The sequence below is a fragment of the Gorilla gorilla genome, chromosome X, assembly GCF_029281585.2.
Source record: "Gorilla gorilla gorilla isolate KB3781 chromosome X, NHGRI_mGorGor1-v2.1_pri, whole genome shotgun sequence".
Lineage (NCBI taxonomy): Eukaryota > Metazoa > Chordata > Mammalia > Primates > Hominidae > Gorilla > Gorilla gorilla.
The window spans coordinates 23,887,796-23,890,740 of record NC_073247.2 but is presented as its reverse complement, the minus strand read 5'-3'; positions in this window follow the sequence as shown (position 1 = coordinate 23,890,740).

Below are 2,945 nucleotides of genomic sequence, written 5' to 3'. Positions count from 1 at the left end.
TGCTTCTAGATCCCATTTCAGTGGATGGGATTTTAGGGCCTGAGAGTACAGAATTTTAAAAAATAAAGTGCAGAAGTATGAGTCTCTAGAATGCATTTCCTTGCTGTGTACTGTCTTTTGCTTGATAACCCTTATTATTTGCTAGATACGGAGCTAAGTCCTCATACAAGGAAGAGTTACAGAAAGAGAAAATGAAAGCATCCTTGCCCTTTGGCAGCTTACATTCTAAGCAAATTTGAAATGCACATGTAATTTCTAATTAACCTTTAGAAATAAAAATAAATCCGGAAACAAATTAGGAAACATACCAGAGAGAATGTGGCCATTTTGAAATGCCCTTTTCTCTCAACAGTCCTTGTGATTTCTAGGATTATTGGGTTTTCTTCTTAGGCTATCCCATTAAACCTTGCAAGGTAAAGTAATGGAGAACCGAAAATGTCCCAGTTTCTTCTTCAATAAGTGGGTCTTTGTAGGTTGAGTCCCAAGGACCTTGCCAACAGTAAATGATCATATACTTGTTGATGTGTATTATGATTGTGTGTGCTTATTTCTTTTAATCTTGCCCTCTCGGCTAGACTATTATTTTTCTTTTCTTTTCTTTTCTTTTTTTTTTTTTTTTGAGATGGAGTCTCTGTCACCTAGGCCACCCAGGCTGCAGTGCAGTGGCACAATCTTGGCTCACTGCAACCTCCGCCTCCTGGGTTCAAGCAATTCTCATGCCTCAGCCTCCCGAGTAGCTGGGATTACAGGCACCCACCACCATGCCCAGCTAATTTTTTATATTTTTTAGTAGAGGCGGGGTTTCGCTATGTTGGCCAGGCTGGTCTCAAACTCCTGACCTCAGGTGATCCAACCGCCTGGGCCTCCCAAAGTGCTGGGATTACAGGCGTGAGGCACCGTGCCAAGCCCTAGACTATTATTTTTCAATCATAGTACCTTTTCCATTTAGAGTCCACACAACTTCAGATCTTTGTCCTTAATGGGTGTGTATTAAATGCTAATTTACATATGTTATGTATGTTATGGCAAACTGAGCAAGTATGGTCATTACAGGCAAATGCTTCGCCTGTGGCTGTGATTTCCACATTGCTGTATACACAGCACATATACTCCCAGGCTTGCTCCGTTTTCAGACCTTGCGTGATGGCCCTCAGCACAACAGAAAGTTCTCCAACTGGTAAACTTTTACCTACCTGACTCCTGAACCGTGGTACTGCCAAAACAGGCCCAAAGACTATCCCCAGCCCTTTCTTTCTTTTAAGCCCTCCTAACAATGACTGTGTTGTCCCTCCTAGTATTCTGTGTGCTTCTAACATTCTGCTTTAGGAATACAGTACTGTCTTTCAAGAGGCTGATTAGAAGGAAACAGAAATTGGGCAGTTGAAGACGATTCCCAGTCATGTTCTAAAAATAACAGATTGTTGAGGCTGTGTTGGAAGTAGGCTTCTTGAAATGCACACACTGTCCTTGTCTGATCATTGTCTATTGTGTTGAGTAAGGTGCCTTATGCACAAGAACATACAGGCCCAGAGAGATCCATTGCCACCATTTTTAGTTAGAGGTCATAATAGCATAGCCCCAGGGGTTTCACTTTTCAGTCTGTCTCAGTGGAACTGATCTTGGAAATCGCCTCCTCCCACAGTCTTGTCATTATCCCATTTTCAATTCACCCTGCTCACTGGCAGATAGCATCTCTTTGGGAGATGGATGGGGACTGCAAGTGAGTAGGGACTGCGGGCTGGGGGTGAGCCCCTTCTCTGAGCTCCTCTTGTCTTTACCAGGCTTTTAAAGTACACAATCGTTTTTTCTTTTATTATATAAAGGTGGCAGGTTTATGTACAGTTAAGGAAGAATCCTTTGCAGGTGGCCAGATTTTTATTTCTGCTCGCTGCAGGTGGAAGGGAGAGAACTAAAAGGATATAACATAAATTAAAACCCAAGCAGGTGGTTTCATGCTCAGGGACCGAGTTGGAAACATTGCTACTTGGAGGCGATATTCAAATTAAAATGAGGAAACATGGACATGCTTCGATTACTGTAACAGATAATGTCAAGAACTTCTTTCCTGGCAGGGTAGATTCTGATGTGGACTAAAATTGATTTGTGTAGTTATCGCCCTGTGGTCTGTGGAAAAGTAAACATCGAGACCAAAATAATCTCTCTACCTATGGATGCAGGAGTAGTGAAAGGAGATGCACCACCCCTGGCCTTTGGCACTGTGTGTCAGGTTGGGGCCATAGCCTTACTCTTGGGAGTGGGCAAACCCTATCATCAGGCCCTGTGTGGAGGGAGTCATCTCCTCCACAGCCCAGGACTCTTTACACAGGGAAGAATACCACCTTTTGGCAGAGGCAAGAGCACTTCATGTTAGTGACGCTTCATGTGATGGAGGATAAAGGGACAACACTCTTGTCTCCTGGCGTCCGGTAATTTTCATCATTTTAGAATAAAAGGAAGGTGCCGTCAAGACAAATGAGGAGTTATTCTTAGTTTTGGCAAGCCCTAAAACAGTGATATGGGGGCTGAAGAGTTCACGTGGAGTAGAAAGTTATTGCCAAGGTAAGTGATCGCACAGGCCCACGATCCCACAGTGCATACATTGACTCTGTAATTCGGTCTCCATAGAAGTTGATTCAGCACCAGTTTTGCACCGAGTGGGTGTGGCTGTCACGAAGAGAAAGCCAGTGGGAGCAGAGATAGCTGATTTATGTAACAACTTTCATGCCTCATAGAATGTTCCATTCTCTAGAAAAAATAATTACCTGCTTATGAGCTGTTCTTTGGAGCAGAGCTCTGCTTCTTTTCTGCATAGTACCAACGTTATTTATTTCTAACTTTTGCCTCTGGGCCCTCAATATGTAGTCCAAATATACCACAGAAACACGAGACCTCTAAGGCAGCCAGGCACAAAATGTCTAATTGAAGGAAGTTTAAAAAACAGAAAT